Source organism: Anolis carolinensis, chromosome 1 (assembly GCF_035594765.1).
Source record: "Anolis carolinensis isolate JA03-04 chromosome 1, rAnoCar3.1.pri, whole genome shotgun sequence".
Classification (NCBI taxonomy): Eukaryota; Metazoa; Chordata; class Lepidosauria; order Squamata; family Dactyloidae; genus Anolis; species Anolis carolinensis.
In genome coordinates this window covers 192,457,393-192,474,774 of record NC_085841.1, presented here as the reverse complement: position 1 = coordinate 192,474,774, position 17,382 = coordinate 192,457,393, and the positions used below count along the sequence as shown (strand labels likewise).

The 17,382-nt window shown below is 38.0% G+C and overlaps 1 protein-coding gene and 1 long non-coding RNA gene across 3 annotated transcripts in view; one reads left to right on the top strand and one right to left on the bottom strand.

The window, feature by feature from the left end:
* znf385b (zinc finger protein 385B) overlaps positions 1-17,382 on the top strand; it is a 304,135-nt gene that overhangs the window by 26,374 nt on the left and 260,379 nt on the right. The window lies entirely within an intron of this gene.
* LOC134293914 (uncharacterized) lies at positions 3,849-9,120 on the bottom strand. Its single transcript, XR_010000879.1, has 2 exons — positions 8,944-9,120; positions 3,849-4,275 (listed from the first exon to the last, which is right to left on the bottom strand). It is a non-coding gene; the product is annotated as an uncharacterized LOC134293914 (long non-coding RNA).

The window sequence follows — 17,382 nt, the reverse complement described above, 5'->3', positions numbered from 1 at the left end:
AACAGAGAAAGCAATTATCATAACACCTTGTGATAAAAAACAGATTGTGTACTAGAACAAAATAACTTTGGTTGGTATCCTGCTGGTTTGTCCTTACTAGAGAAGATCCATTCAACCAACTGTTGAATTGCAAGTTAGCACAGAAAAAATCCAAAAGTCTACCCTATTAGTATTCAGGACTAAAATCAGGATTTAGACCTTTAAGAATTTCTCCGCTAAAGATGAAATTTTGGATGGGTCCTCCAGACATACAGGCCCACTGCAGAAAATATTATGCCCTTGTTATTTGTCAGTCAAACAGTTCAGACTGATGCACCAGAGCAGAGCTTCAGATACAAATCTTCAAGACAGGCAGGTCGTATGCTTGAAAGCAAATCCATAAAATAAATTGATCCCAAATCATTTTGGACATTGAAGACTAATAACAGTAATTTAAATTGGGCCTGAAACTAAACTGAAAACCAGTCAGTTGATCTGAATTGCTTAATATAATTCTTCTCACAACATTGATGTTTTCCCACCATCTTTAAAGACAAGTCTTCATAAGACCACTTTGATCTCAACTAGACTGAATGTGATCAAAACATGTGACATTGGGGCATTAAGAAACTTTACATACTTTTGTAAGAACCCAGACCCTGGCCAGCCATGGCTTTAAGTCAAAAGCATGAATGATATTTTTTCTTTCAGCTGTTTTTCCCCCTTAGCTGTTTTTATAACCAGTCTGTGACATCTAATTATAAGTTTTCTTAACATTTTCAAGTTGAAGCTGTTAGCAACTGTAATGTCACGTCAAAGATCTTTTAATTTAAAGGCCATTGATCATCTTTAGATCATGGTCATTACTTACTCCACTGACTTTATTGAGTAATGTTTATATACCATCTAACCTGACAGTTAGTGATATTGTCTGCATATCAGATGTTTTTGATAAACTCTCCATTAACAATGATACCAATCATTTGAATCAAGAGCTCTTGGAGTAGAAATTACAAGCAGTAGTGGGAGTATACATTCATCTTGTACTCCTATTTCTCTCTCTTTGTACTCTGTGACGTTATTGTAAACTTACACTGAATCTTTTGGTTGCGGTGCAAAGTGTCGATTATACAAGTCTCTCTTGAATTGAGACCTTTGTTTACTAACAACCCCATTTACATGCTATTTTGTACTTTCCCATGGTCAATAAAGCAAATATATAGATCCATATTCATGTTGTGGCATCTCTTCCAAAATATGCAAAACTTTGCTTTCCTGAATCTAAATGCTCTTCTGAATCCAAATTATCTCTTAATGGTTCCATATGCTACTTGTACATTCTACCTTGTAAAGTAGAATGTAAAGGTAGCTTAAGCAAATACATCATTATTGTTCCATGTATACCGGTATATCTATCATATATATAGTTGTTCAACTTCTATATGCATAGTTCTATTTGGTAGCAATTTAACTAATTTCTTCTTTCTCACATATTGTGCAGTATATTCTTTCTTTGTTCCTAATCCATATTTTCTGGCAAATCATCATGGGTTTCCTATCATAGCATTAAAATCCACTTTAAGAAACTTAAGTGTTGTGTTTGTTTTTCATATCTTTGAGTTCTTCATTTTTAAATACTTCCTTAAATCTAGATTGAGGATTGAAGTACTGTATATACTTGTTGGTTTTTGGTGTCTCTGGATTTTGCTTTTAGTTAAGTCAGCAGTCTGTGTATGGAATGAGTTTTATAATGCCTGTACTTATATATATGTTTACTATAATTGTAATTTCACAGGGTGTTGCTACATCCTATATATGCAGTATCTGTTTGTACTTAGGGCACAATCTGTACCTAGACCAGTTGTTTTCAACCTGAAGGTCCCCATGTGTTTTCATCTAAAACTCCCAGAAAACCCAGCTAGTTTACCAGAAGTTAGGATTTCTGGGAGTTGAAGGCCAAAACACCTGGGGACCCACAGGTTGAGAACCACTGACCTGGACTGTGTCCTAAATCTATGTATCAGGTTTTTAATACATTCTGAGATGTGCATTATTTTAAGGTAAGATGACATGGTGGTTCATTATTTTTATTCACTAAGACTGAATATAAAGTGTGTAGGCATTTAAAATTATGTGCTATGGGACTCAATTTTTGTTTCAGCCCGTAGGCATATGCTATTCTCAAGCTACAAGTTAGAATTGACATTTCTTTCTCAGATGGTTTGTTTTCTTCTATTTATCCACCTAATCTCCTCCTCTATGTTTCTGCCTTCGTCTCTTCCACTTCACAACATTGTCCATCTTGGTCAGTTTTCTCAGTCTCCCTTTCTCCTCTTAAAAGGGGGAATGTGTTGGGATGTGGACAAACAAAATATTTGTTAGCCAATTTTAGCTTGCAGCATTCCAAAAAACAGGGTACTTTACTTGTAAAGGTAAAAATTTCCCCCTGACATTGAAGGCTTCATTAGATTATACTGGGAAGTGTTCAGAAGTGTTCAGAAGAAGAGAGTTCAGTCTAACTCCATTCCGTAATAAAAAGGGAGTTTTTCCTTACCTTGGGATCACACTGTTTAGTGCACTCAGTTGTCTTGCATATTTTTCAATGAAGAGGTTTCCACCCTGCAGACAATTGGCCCCATCCACCATCCCTCTTGTTGCTTTTTAGTACTTCAACTCCCACAATTCCCAACAGCCGAGAGAGAGAGAGAGAGAGAGAGAGAGAGGGGTGGGGGGTGGGGGGGGGGTGGGGGAGGGAATCCCATTTGGAACGGCAGAAGCAGAGGCTCAGCTGGTGTTTTAGACTACAACTTCCACAATTCCCAACAGCAGAGAGGGAGAGAGAGAGAGAGGTTGGTGCTCATCTCCATTTCTAATCCGAAGAGCCGGCATTGTCCGTAGACACCTCCTAGGTCATGTTGCCGGCATGACTGGATGGAGTGCCATTACCTTCCTGCCAGAACAGTACCTGTTGATCTACTGACATTTGCATGTTTTCGAACAGCTAGGTTGATAGAAGCTGGGGCTAACAGTGGGAGCTCACCCTGCTTTCTGGATTCAAACTGCCGACCTTTCGGTCAGCAACTTCAGCAGCTTAGCAGTTTAATCCGCTGCACCACCAGGGGCTCCTACTTTACTTGATGTTTCTTTGTATTGGGGTGGTTGCTTGCAGGAGGGGAAGCAGCCTTTCTGTGATGCATTGCACCACAAGGTTGTACATTTGTCCCAAAAGTGGCCAAATGTTTTGTCCAGAAAAAGGATGAAAGTAACTCCTTGGGGTTATCTGGGCCAGTGTTTAGTTGATTTTCAGCATTTTCCTTGATACTTTTTGTTAGTTTGCTTGTTTGTTTATTTTTGATAGTGCTGGGATTATATTCTTGTGTGGTGCTCCCTAAGTCAGAGCTTTGAGATACAATGTTTACATAAAGTTTTAAAAACTTGGACTGAGGTGAGGCTGGGAAAGACTTGGGGCTGCAGAAAAGAGGTTCTTTTCCTATCCTAATTGATACTGTATATATAAAGCATATTGGAAAAGAAATGTCCTGAGCAAGAAGTATTTTGTGTGGTACCCCCTTCCATTTTATTCAATGAAAGTCTAGATGTGACTGGAGCTTCTTACATTGCCTGCTGTTTCATGTAGCTCTCTCTCTAGAAAATCTATAGAAAATCACTTACTCCAGTATTTTTCTTAACAATGCAGTGTTTTCTGTAAAATATTGTACATTTTGGTAATTTTTCAGACATGTACCAGTTCAAAATTATATGCTTAGCTGACCCTTTAATTAGTTCTCATTCTGTCTTACATGATTAATAGCTTTACACCGAGTATGTAAAAAAAGTGAAATATTGCTTAATGAAGTGGAAAGCCAGAATGAGCTCACATCTCTGTTTAATTGGAGAGGCTATTGTGGGCAGAGAGAGAAGGAAAGAGAAGTCAGCATCTCCCACAGAGAGGATGGAATGGTCCAGTGTGGGAGTCATCAAAACTCACAAACAATCCTTTTCCTTTCCTTTCCTTTCCTTTCCTTTCCTTTCCTTTCCTTTCCTTTCCTTTCCTTTCCTTTCCTTTCCTTTCCTTTTCTTTTCTTTTCTTGCTTATATAAACATAAAATTAAATGATGCCTGAATTTTAGGTTGAGAATCATAGTAGTTCAGCAGACTGCAGCAATTCCTAAGAGTGTAAGTGCTGTTTGAGGAAACTTTCACTGAGACTGTAGTCTTTTGGTATTCCGCATGTCTTGCATATGAAAGATCCAAAACTCTGTGTTGGCATCTGCGGTAGGTTTGGTTCCAGGACCCCTGTGGATACCAAAATCCATGGATGCTCAAGTCTCATCATATGCAATGGCACAGTAAAATGACAACCTTTATATAAAATAGGCAAAATCAAGGTTTTCTTTTGGGAATATATATATAAGCTGTGGATGACTGAATCCATACATCCATGGATATGGAAAAGATAAGACAAAGAGACTCTTTTCACAAAGTGTAAATCCTAGTAGGCAATACTGAGCCAGGTGGACCCCTGCCCTGACACTACTATAAGACAGCTTTCTAGTTTCCTACTTGTTTGCAAGTTTCAGTGATGGATTAAATTTTTTTTCTCTAACCAAAACTATTCCTTTGTAGGATGCAATGAATGATCAAGAGTATATATGAGCTACAAGTTTCCTGTTACAAGTTCTTTGTTATGGAAATATTTGTGAATCAAGATGGTTTAGTTTTCACATTGTGGGAACCATAATGAAAAAACATATCCATTATAGTTACTTAGTGCTATAGCTGTAAGCTATCTCTCTATCCATCTATCACCTATCTACCTGTTGGAGGAATGCCCCATCTTTCTCCAGGACCATGGTTCAAGACTGCTTGTAATAATTTTTAAAAATACAATTAAGGCAATTATTTTCCAAAGATTTTTATTTTATTACTTGCATTTGTATCCCACCTTTCTTTAAGGAACTAAAACATGGCTCTCTTTCTCAGTTGATGCTCACAACAATCTTGTAGGGAAGATTAGGCTAATATACAGCAACTGGACCATTGCCACCCAATAAATGCCCAAACTGAGTGAAAATTATTTTGCGCATACAAATGGAAGAATGCTGGATTTCCAATGAACAAAGACTGGAAATGGAAATGACCACTGTATACCATGCAGCTGGGGACAAGTGTACATAGGGACCACCAAACAGAGCATTGCCCAAACATGAATCAAAGAACATGAAAGGCACTACAGAATAATACAAACAGAAAATTCAGCCATAGCAGAGCACCTGATGAACCAACCTGGACACAGAATATTATTGGAGAACACAGAAATACTAGACTACTCTAACAACCACCATGTCAGACTATACAGACAAGCCATTGAAATCCACAAGCATGTGGACAATTTCAACAGAAAGGAGGAAACCATGAAAATGAACAAAATCTGGCTACCAGTATTAAAAAAAACACCAGAATCAAGACAGTAAATAAAAAACACCACTCAAAAATGGGAATTCCAGACAGCTAATAATCAATTGCCAGTTTTAACACCTCCCAAACAGCCAGGCTACTACCTCTGTGCAAATATCCTCACTGATTGACTTTGCAGCTGCATGTCTACTCAATACTAATCAAGCTTGCTAATTGCAACATTCACACTTGCTTCAAACAGACAAGGGTTCTTTCTCTCCCCCCCCCCCCCGACATTCCACATACACTCTGCTTGCCTTACCTCCAACAGACCTCTGAAGATGCTGGCCACAGATGCAGGTGAAACGTCAGGAGGGAATGCTATGGAACATGGCCACATAGCCCAAAAACTCACATCAACCCACTGAAAATGACCCACCTTGCTGAAATTGATAAATTAACTACCAATGGTTAAAGAAAACAATGGCTTATTTTTGAAGAAAAATGAGAACAATAAATTAACTGTAGGTTTTGATAATAGATTTGGCTAAGCAGAAGAAGTTTAAGAATAGCATTTTAGTTGGAGAACTTACTTTATATGGTAAGATATATAGATGAAAGTAACAAAAAGAAACAAACAACAAAAAGATAAAAGAATACAGAACAAAGAAAAGCAAAATAATTGTTTTCCTTAGTTTTTCTTTGCTCTGTATTTTATCTTTTGCTGTTTCTGTTTCTTATTTTTTTCTATTGGTATGATTTTCTTTTAATGTATTTCAAAGTTCTCAACAAAAATATGAGGGGAATTTGAACTTGGGGTTCAGCAGTTTGCCCATCATTCAAGCAACTGTACTATACTGTCTTTGGCTGGTTCCATTGAGAGATGACTCAATTTCATGTTGGATTTTTGGAAGCTTTCAAAAGTTATAGAACAACTTTCCAAAAGTTCTCACTATTGGCTATGGCTGCTAGGAGTCTTCTTCCAGCAACATTAGGAAGGCTGCACAATTTCCACCTTGGCACTGCATGTTCTACATGGTACAAATAATGCACTTGGAGAGATTTGACTTGTTGTGGTTGCTGCATGGAACTTTTGTAGTAGAGCAGCGTCTTGAATTGTAAATATTTAAGATCAAGCAAGAATGGCAACATGCTACTTTGTCAGTCTGCTTTTGTTCATTTGGCACTTGCAGTTGAAGTGTTAAAATAATATTTTTAGGGATGAGGGACATTTAACCTTCCAGGTATTTAGGATTAAACCTTCTATAATCCGTAAGTTATGTGGGAGTTAGAGGCAAAAATATCTGGGTGGGCAAAGAAATAGCCATTCATGGCCTAACAAAGGGAGCATCTACACTGTAGAATTAATATAGTTTGACACCACCTTAACTGCCATGCTCAATGCTATGGAAACTTGGGATTTGTGATCTTTGACAGAGAAGGCTAATTATGGCACTTACGACACCATAGCATTTAACCATGGCAGTTAAAATGGTGTCAAACTACATTCACTAGATGAACCCTAGGATTACCTAGACCAGTGATGGCCAACCTATGACACGCGTGTCAGCACTGACACGCCTAGCCATTTTTGCTGACACGCTGCCGCATGCTGATTGATTGGATGACTAATGTCTTTTGTGGCCAAATTTGGTGTGATTTGGTCCAGTGGTTTTGTTGTTTACTCCATGGGAATTATGCACATTACATTTATATATTTATATAATCATTCTATTATTATTCTATTATTATTGTAGTATATTATTATATTATTACTATTATATTATTATATTATTCATTATTCATGACTACATTGAAACTAGAATAGAGAGAAATCAGCGTGGAAACTGCAAGAGGTACCATAGATTGTTGTACATGGAAATAATGGTAGTAAATAGTTTTTGATTTATTAAATACAGTTATATATTACAATTATATATTTTTGTTATTTAAACTATATATATTGTGAAATTATGGTTTTTTTCTCGAAGTGACACACCACCCAAGTCATGCTAGGTTTTTTGGTGAATTTTGACACACCAAGCGCAAAAGGTTGCCCATCATTGACCTAGAGACTGTAGTCTGTGTATATACAGATTTAAACCATGAGTTTAAAATGGACTAGATATAAATCATAGAAGAGGGTCCCAAAAATACTACTTCCCTTGAACTGCTGACTCCGGATCACTCTAAAATTACAGTCCTCTTCAGTAAATATGTAAGATAAGTAGACTGTGTGATCAAAGTAGATAATTTGCTTGCAGTGGGAGTAAGAAAAATGCAGACACCAATAACTGGGGTTAAATAGACCACAGCTCACATAAAAGTAAGATAAGCAAGCTACTTGGACAAAGCAGCAGAAGAAAGCAAAATACTGATTTATTTATTTATTTATTTTGCTTTCTGCTGCAATAAGTTATAGCACTTGTGTGGTCAGTGCTGCTGCTTTTGCACTGTCTTTTAAAAGGAAAAGTAAGAGCTGGCACGTTTTCTCTGACAGAATGACACCTGAGTTCCAAATATATGTGGAACTCCCTTTTCACATTACAAAATTGAAAACTGACACATAAAGAGTGTCACCTTAACATATTATTTTGAAACACAGAAAGTGGAATCGTGATGCCCTTGTCAACAAAAACTGGCATAAGTTCACATTTCATTGGCTTGGGAGCCACTAACTAGGAATGAATCCTTCTCCACACAATCTATTATTTACAACACCTAGTGTTGCTGCTTAAACAGTATGTTCTTGTGTGTATATACATTTGCCTTCAGGAGGTCACCTGTCAATTTATATTTTAAAGTATGGCTCTCTCCTTGCTCTTCTGCCAGCAAGTCAAAACATTTTTACCCCATCAGGCTTTTAGAAACTGACAAGGGTGGGCTTTTATGGATGTGACATGCCATCTTTATATAGTTTTAAATGAATTTTACTGCCTTTAACTTTATAAATTATTTAATTGTTTATAAATAATTCTTATAATTATACTTTTATTAAAGGTTTTACATCATTTTAAAGAAGTTTTAAATTGCCTTGAGTCCTATTATTGGGCAAAAGGCAGGCTATAAATGAATGTGTTGTTGTTGTTGTTGTGAATGATGATGAGTTACACAATTTTTAGAATGTATATTTAGAAATAAAAATAAACATATGATTTATGTAACCTTATACATTGATCTACACACTAAAAGATGGTGTAGTTATGACATAGTTTATGTGTAACCTAATTGAGAGTAAGAGGGATGCTCTCTGTACATGCTTAGAGACAAGATTAAAATAAAGTTCCTTGCTTCAAGCATGCCAATATAAGCCTTAAAAATAAAATACAGGTTCCACTTCAAAGTTCTCTTGAGGTGTGTGTGACGTTGGTGACTTACGCATCACTAAAAAGATCCATACTCCCCCACACACCAAAAACAGTCAAGAAAAAGGGCTAATTCATATTTCATGATGCTAATCTTGCAATAATTACTGGAATTTAAATTTCAAATCAGTTCCTTCTCCCTGCATTAAGATCCTGTTTTCCCATAAACAAAAGTAAAAAGGAAGAGAGGGTGTGTAGCTACATTCGTATGGCTGTACATGTTGTCCATCCTCTTTTGGGTAGGTGTGTCTATGAAGGCATTCTCTGCTGCACCACTTTGCAGACTAAAGCCTGATGCGGCTTCCAGCCATCCCCTTGACAGAAAGCCCTGGCTCCAAGCCAGCAGCTAAGAGCTCCTGCTGTTGGTTTCTCCCTGCTGTGCCCTGCACACTGTGAAACTACTGAGACTCTACTCAGAAAAGATACAGCATTGTTTCCTTTTGTGACATACTTGCAATTTCATATAACGTGGCACAGGAGTGAGTTGCTGGCACTGTCCAACTCCTGTTGGGGCCCAATCGTTCAGGGGGTGGGAGTGGGTAAATAGTGGTGAAATAAGCATGGGGTGGCACTTTCAGGCTTAGGAGACATGTATCCTCAATAGCTATGCTTATAACTTTGAGAAAGGAATGGAGAAAGTATAGTCTTTGGGCCACATGTGCCCCCAAGGCCTCTTTGAGGCTGTCTTAGGACCTCATCTCATTGGGGGGGGGGGGGTCATGTTCTTTACTGTAGTGTTTTGGTCTTGTTTGTTTATAAAGAAAACAGATAATATATTCACCCCATCACACATTATGTACTTTTGTCAATTTCTACAGTAATCTTCCATGTTCTGAGTTACCAAACAAGCGAATGTAGTCTCCACCCAGGTCTGTAGCCGGGGGGGGGGGGGGTGTTAGGGGTTCAACCCCCCCCCCTGAAATTTTTCAAGTTAAACAAAAAACCTGGTTTACTCATGAATTTTAACTGGTTAACCAAATCCCCATGCTGAGTCTATGAGATGGAAAAAATTAACAGTCCCTCCAGGTACTATCTCAAGCAGATATTGACAGGTCTGAACCCAGGGGACGGGTGGGTCAGGGGTTCAACCCGCCCCGAAATTTTCAAAACCCCTTCTGAATTTTTTTTCTGGCTACGGCCCTGTCTCCACCTATACCACATTTGCTTATTTTTCCATTATAAAAAAGAGGAAATATCAGAAGTCCAAAATCTAGGTTTAAAAAGGGAGAAAATATAGATACAGCCAACTGGTAATATATCAAAATTGCGCAATTCCTGAAGAATAAATTATATTTTTAAATGATGGTAAAAGTTTCATGCGTGAGTATTAATGGTGAGAAAAAGAGCATTGAGGCACATTTTGAGACTGCCCATAATTTGACATCACTACAACAATCTAAAACGGGAGAATCTGACAGTTCCCATCACACGTTTAAGCAAGCCTCATTTAGCTATTTCTGCACGAATCAGGAACGTTGAAGATGATTGCTCCTTGACTCCAAAATCTCTGTTTCTACACACTTTAAGGTCCTTTATCTCCAACATCCCGCAATAGGGTGGAAGGAAGACAATTACCCCCAAATGTCTCCAAAGGCAATTTTGTCATATTTCAGGGAATGGGGTAGCTATTTCAAATGATGGAGAGCCCATTTACCATGACCAAGAAAACGGTGAACTTATCTTCTAAAAAGACATTATAGAGTATAGTGGCAAAGGATGAGAACTTAAAAGATTTATTTGTTTACTATATTTCTACCCATTCTTCTCACCCCAAAGGGGACTCAGAGTGGCTTACAGATATGGCAAAATTCAATGCTACGTTACAATATAAAAGAAGCACCAGTCTCCTAGTCAAATTTTATTCGATGCTTGGACCAGAGGTCTTTCACAAATAGGGCAAACAAATAAATACATGAAAATCAGATTATTATTATTATTAAACAGGTATTACAGCTCTCAAAAATCAGTTGGTCCATTCATGACACTAGCTTTTGCCTAGTCCCATTTTAAGTGCTATATTAGCTCACTTTTGGAACCTTGTTTTGTCAACGGATCCATGCATAATGGCTGTAGCATCTGCAGTGTGCTAGTTGGTGTCTAGCACTTTTAAACCATGATCAATCACACATAACACATGATGTGTAACATCAATCCTAGAAGTGTATAAATTTAGAATATTTTAAAGCATATTTTCCACCCATTATTCACATTGGTGATATGATTATTCATTGAGGAGATATCCTATACCATTACCTTCTGACACACCTCTTTTTCTGCCTTTGCCAAAGCTAAAAAAGAGCAACTATTCCAGTTGTTTAATTCTGACTAGTCTTGCTAGTCAATTGGTCTATTAACTTTGTGATCTTTTAAGGACAAAGTATGGAGATTTTTAGCTCCTCCCCAGTCTGAAGAAATACCTCACAAAACGAAAAATGAGATTAACTGTTTCCTACTGATTTGTTGGCTTTTCTAGATGCCAACCATTGAGTTTATTTGCTGAGCAGCATACTCTTGTCTCCGGTAACCTTGCTTTTACAAACTGAGACCTTTTTGTCAGCTGATTTTATTTTAAACTCAAGGTCTTATGTTCTAGGCAAACAATGACCCCACAATTCTCTGTATGATGTGTATATATAGCTTCAAGCGCCTTCTTGATTGCTGGTTTCCATTTCATTATCTCTGAATTCAATAATCCAAACATCATATACATGGAAGGCTGATGATAAATGATACTGTGCTAAAATGGCTGTCCATAATACTGCTTTCATTTCTTGTCTTGCAGTCCTTAAGAGTCTTTCTGAAAAGTCTAACTGTATTAAATTTGGTATTATCTTTGTCATTTATTTTACCCTATGTATGCACATGGATCAATTAGCTTTATGCTCTGAATCTGGTTTTAAACATTATACTAATATACACAAACTGTAATAAAGATGTGTCAGTTGAGAATGCACAGAGTTATATTTCCTTTAGCCAGGACAATTGCAATAAGGCTGAACAGTTCTGTCAAACCATCCCAAGAATCATGAAATAACCTTTGTGAACTTAAAAGTTGAGAGGGGTTGCTGCTACAACGTTTCTGTGATTCTAAGACAAGCTCCTTTCATAAGCCACATCAAGAAAGATCTCTGCACAAAGATGAAGGGACAGGACTTTCTCTTATACTTCATCCCACACAAAAGTAAAAATAAAATGACCAGTTTAAAAAAATACTCAACGGTGTCTAATTATATTGGTAATGTATTCTCACCGAGTGGATTCTGTGGCAAGGTGTGGCTCACTTAGCTTCTACGCCCCACTTGCTCCTGCCTTCAGATTAGCACTCAGCATATAACACTCAAATAAGTGGTTGTAACAGGAGCCTTTTTTATTAACTCTGGTCTTATCTACATTGGCCAGTTATTGTAGGGCTAGTCCCAAAGCAGAGATGCTCCAAACTGACCCCAGTGGGCCAGAGGTGTCCACACATTCTGTATCCAATGTACAGTGGCTGTGAAACAGAGTTTGTATGATCCAGTTGGGTCATCTGGCCAGCTGTATGGTATCTTATAAATGTGGGATGGCCAGCTAGGACAGGTGCCCTCTGCCGACATCAGCAGAAATGCTTAATTAGAAAAAAGAGGGGATCACTCCCCCTTTCTTCTCCCTGATTGCATGGTCTCCTTTTCTGATGTCAACATGGGGCACCCATGATGGCGAGGAGTAAAGAAAACACAGCCCCAATCCACCCCCTTTCCTGCACTAATGCAGTGGTTCTCAACCTGGGGTCCCCAGATGTTTTTGGCCTTCAACTCCCAGAAATCCTAACAGCTGGTAAACCGGCTGGGATTTCTAGGAGTTGTAGGCCAAAACCATCTGGGGACCCCAGGTTGAGAACCACTGCACTAATGAGTGCAGGGAAAAGGCATTGACAGTGACGGCACATGCGGATAGAGGACCAGTCTGCATAGGATCTACTGTCCACACTGTGTCCAAAATGTGGGGCTGCTTTGGAATATTCCTCAAATGGGGTTTTCCCCAAACCTTTCTAGTGCAGGGCTAAACTAGTTTAATCCAGTTTTGTTGTGTGTTTTCCGGGCTGTATGGCTATGGTCCAGAAGTATGGTCTCTCCTGACGTTTCGCCCACATCTATGGCAGGGATACTCAGAGGTTGTGAGGTATACCTCACAACCTTTGAGGATGCCTGACAGATTTGGGTGAAACATCAGGAGAGAATACTTCTGGAACATAGCCATACAGCCCAGAAAACACAAAACAACCCTGTGATTCCGGCCATGAAAGCCTTCGACAACACATTAACCCAGTTTATCCCACAATAAGGACCGGAAGTTCTTGGTTACCATGTAGACATCCACGACTGACTTTTCACTTACTCTAGGATATGCCTGTGTAGACAAGCCTCAAGAGGCCAAATTGCATCTAATAGCATAACAAACAAATACAGAACCAGACCTACTTGAAACACCATAGGATCAAACCAATGCATGTGAATATAAGAGAGGGCATGAGATCATTCCATTACGTGTTCCTCCTAAGGGCTCAGACCTTGCTTTCCAGTATCCATGCCTGTTTGGCTATAGCAGTACAGCAGCCTCAGACAGTCTCCGATCATGATCCTGAAAAATCCTTGAGGTTGTGATCCAGGGCCTGAAGTTTCCCAGGAATTAGGGACTTACTGACATAACACTCCATTTAATGAAATGCTCTCTCAGCAACCCAGCAGTCCTTCCTTTGGTCAGCAAGTGTCTGTGTAAATTCATTTCCATGGCTTAATCTCCTAATGGAACAAGGCTTATGGTTCTAGCTATTCAAATGCAGTTTTTGATACAGATCCCTAAGTGCATTCCCCATTAATGATAAAACTACACAACAATGTGTTATTATGCGAAGGTTGTTATTTCTTATGTTTGTCAAAGGTCACAGAAAGCTGTCTGGTAAACACTTGGCAAACCTGGGACATTGAACACAACACATTTATTTATTAGATGCAGTACAGGTAGTATAAACATATCTATACACTCCATTATGTTGTGGTTTTACTCTTGTGTTGGGCAGTATCATTATTTACCATGTTTAGAACAATATTAAATAATTCTTTTAAACTTATGTATAATGGCATTAAGCAATCCTGCTAATTTCTCCTGCAGTTTGTAATTTAGTGCTTACTGTTTTTGCAATACACATGCATTTGTTATTGGTTTGTTCACAAATCTAAAGCTAAGGCCTTAAAATTAGAGTATCATCATCATAATCATGATGAAATATTTGCTTGTGCCATCCGTCACAAAATGGGAAACTGAAAATTGCTTTAGGACTCTGAGGATTAGGGTTTATCTGTCCTCATAAAGGACACAAATCATCTAGATTATAAGTAATCTGATTGTATTGAGGTACAAATTATAGCACAAAGGCCGTTCAAGTGGGTTTAAGTGTCCAGGGTCGGTAAACACCATATGACCACTGATTGGTCCATGAAAGAGTATTAACCAAAAGATAATGATGGATTTTAATCCAAATCCCTAAAGCACAGCAGCTGTAGTGCCCAAATGAGTTTGCTCTTTCAGGCTGAGTTTCTAGAATATTGATGTATCTTTTTCCGTTTTCATGTCTCAAATGAAAGATAATTTGAATAATTCTTGCTCCTGCGGTGGCTACTCAGTTTTGTTTTGATTGTTTTTCCATTAAGGTCCTCCCCTGTTTCTATCAATCAGAGTAGTCTGCATTTTCAAGCATAAGGAGGAAGGAGGGATTTTGTTCAGTCTCTCCCCACCCCCACATCGCATCTCGGCCCCAATATTTTCCTCTCTACCTCATATTTAATAATTTTCAGAGAATAATCTGGTTGCTTCCAAAAAGATGGTTAAAAAGGCAGTACATAGTATTTTAAGACCGGCATTCTAAGGGTAACAATATTCTTGTAGTCTTATGTATATGTACAGTTTCCCTCCTGTCCTATTGTAGTCTGGAGTCAGACTGTGTTTTTATAGATTTTAGATAGTACACCATGTAGAAAAATATGTTTCATCTCTCTAGGAAGGAAGACAAAAATTGCTTATGTGTACTGTTCTTGTGGACATTTTTTTGGCTACGGCCCACATCAGTGGATCCAAAGTTCCTTGTCTTTCTAAATTGCTGGAATTGTTTGGAAGAGAATTACAAAACTTTAGCATGTGTAGGGAGTAATCTGAACTAGAGAAGAAATTGACATACACATACATGTATAATTTTTCCAAAAAGCAGATGGGGAAATGAAAGTGTATCTACTCTTCTCCCTACCATATCTAGCTTCTTCAGTCATATATTTCAGTGAGAGAGTGAATCCTGTCCTCTCTACCTTCACAAGTCATATCTGCAGAGTTCCTCCCCCCCCCCCTTTTAAAGGAATACCAAGTCTTGTCTCCCAGAAGTGCTATACACTGCCTGCTTTAAGCGGTGTCTCCTCTGTATGATCATCTAGCCATGAGATAATTTTAAGGAAGCTGAACATGGGGGCTGGGGGGGATATTAACTTGAAAGTCTTCCATCTTTTTTACAGAGCCAATTTGCATGTACCTACGCGATGTAAGCCCCTCTAATGTTAGTGCGGTTTACTCTCAGGAAAGTATGTATAGACTGGTAATCTCAGCCTAAAGAGCACAAGAGTTCTGCTAGATCAGACTTGATCCATCTGTTGTTCCTCCGTGCTGCTTTGAGTTGACTTATAAGATGCTTCCTAGTTAATGGAGGACATGAAAGCAAGATTTGTTACATATTGTTTGCCCCCATCAACTAGTTTCCAAAGGTATGCTGTCAGAGTTATACTGCCTCTGAACATGGATATTTCAGCTAATAACTAATATTGTACCTAATTAGGGTGTTGCCTGATTTCCTTTTTGCTGTTTTAAATACTGTAGTTGCAAAATAGATATTTTTCATTTCTTCTTACCCCATAAAAGACAGTGTTTGTGTTATTTAATAAACACATGCTCAGTTTATAGTTCTTTTCTTCAGTCCCAAAAGACTACTAATGTTCTTTACAAAAATAGAAGCATTGTTCATCACCTTGGAAGTACAAGGAGGCAGAGAAATGACTGCAGTGGGCAATTCACTTGCTCCACATGCTTGAGTCGTACATTGGGCTGAGCCTGATATTATATGACATTTGGAAGCAGGAAACACTGAATATAGCCACTCTACGACTGGAATGCTTTGATTACATTTTGTATTCTGATAGACTTTATGCTGCAGTTTTTGTGGATTTTTGTTGTTGTTTCTAACAGATGTTTTATTTGTGTTTCATCTGGTTGATGTCTTTGTTTTGCTTATGGAATAGTAATTTAATAAAAGAGCTGAACTTTAATTGAGTCATTTAAATACTACTTCAGCTGAGATTGCTATCTTACTTTGAATTCTTCCTTTCTGCTTATGTTTAAAATATTTAATACCTAACTTTTGTGATATCCAGACACTGCAAAACCAATGTACAGCAGTATACTATTTAATTGTTCGTGTTGATAGTATTTCACAATGAAAGACCAATGTAGAGGATTGGAATTGAATTATCTTGGGTTTATTTTTCTTCTCTAATTGTTCATAAATTTTGCCATTGGTACATTTTCTTCATAATGCTTCTGAGTTTCACACACAAAACTGTATACAAAATCAATCAGTTCAATGATTCCACATCAAAAGTGAAAACCAAATAAAATAGTAAGGCTAGAAGCCAAAGAACTACTTAGGTGTGCTCAAAGACTTGGGAACATCTGTTAGGATTTTTAAAGTCTAACTTTCCAACAGCCCAACTTTAGCTATGGATGTTCTTTTGTTGTCTTGTCACACATAAATCCCTCCCACTTCAAATGTCCCACCTCCCAGATCCCAGGACTGTAGAATGAATGCAGTTTGCCGTTAACTGTCATTTCTCAATTCTATGGAATCATGGGAATTATAATTTGGTGAGGCACCAGCATGCCTTGGTGGAGAAGGCTAATGACCTTGCAAAACCACAGCTTCCAGGATTGCAAAGCATTGAGCCATGGCAGTTAAAGTGGTGTCAAACTACATTCATGCTACAGTGCAGACACATCCCATTTCTCATTCCTTAATTCCTCCTCTTTTCCATTCCATTTGGATTATAAATCGATATGACATCTTGTGGTGGCATGTGCATCAACCCTTTCTCTCCTTCTCACCCTCTTTCTCTCTCTGTAAGATGTATGCATGGTAGATACACAGTTAAATATTTTAAGGATTTATTTCCTATCCTTCAAAAATAAGGAATGTTAGAACAATGTTATACTAGCAAAGTACATTTACAAACAGCTTACTAAAACTAAATAAAACCAAAGCTGCACACAACCTACACATGCCCTAAAACTAAAAATGGATCAAAGATATAAAACTAAAACTTTAAAAGGCAACAGAATACAAACACTTCATTTCTGGGCTCAAAAGGGAGCACCAAAAGAGCATTCCACTATGGAGGCCCTCCAGAATCAAAATGCCACCAGATGGGAAGGGCACTTGAAGAGATGGTTCCTCAGGTATTTGGGTCTCATGCTGTGTTTTAATACTTTGGTTAACTACTGTGTTTCCCCGAAAATAAGACAGTGTCTTATATTAATTTTTGCTCCCAAAGATGTGCTAGGTCTTATTTTCAGG